This window comes from Penaeus monodon, chromosome 21, assembly GCF_015228065.2.
Source record: "Penaeus monodon isolate SGIC_2016 chromosome 21, NSTDA_Pmon_1, whole genome shotgun sequence".
In the NCBI taxonomy this organism is placed as follows: domain Eukaryota; kingdom Metazoa; phylum Arthropoda; class Malacostraca; order Decapoda; family Penaeidae; genus Penaeus; species Penaeus monodon.
The window spans coordinates 14,408,742-14,409,001 of NC_051406.1; the positions used below are offsets into that span (position 1 = coordinate 14,408,742).

General features: G+C 41.9%; 1 protein-coding gene across 1 annotated transcript in view; it reads right to left on the reverse strand.

Moving 5' to 3' along the window:
- The window catches only part of LOC119586257 (SNF-related serine/threonine-protein kinase-like), a gene marked incomplete in the record, with an annotated part of 91,676 nt that overhangs the window by 14,620 nt on the left and 76,796 nt on the right, over positions 1-260 (reverse strand).

Genomic DNA, 260 nt, shown 5'->3' on the forward strand with positions numbered 1-260 from the left:
TGAGGTAAAGGAGAGTAGGGTGATAAAAGAGGTGAGGTAAGAGTGAAGTGCGGGGGTGAACTAAAGTAAGGGTGCAGGAGTGAGGCAAGGGAGTGCGGGGTTGATGTAAGGGTGGGCGAGGGATAAACTGTTTGTTTACCGGACAAGTTGACAAGGAACATATGCATTTTTGTTTGTTTTCATTATGAACCATTAATCATCCATTCCTTTATTGATTGACATGGGTAGAGGAAGGAACTGAGAAAGATAAATAGATAAAT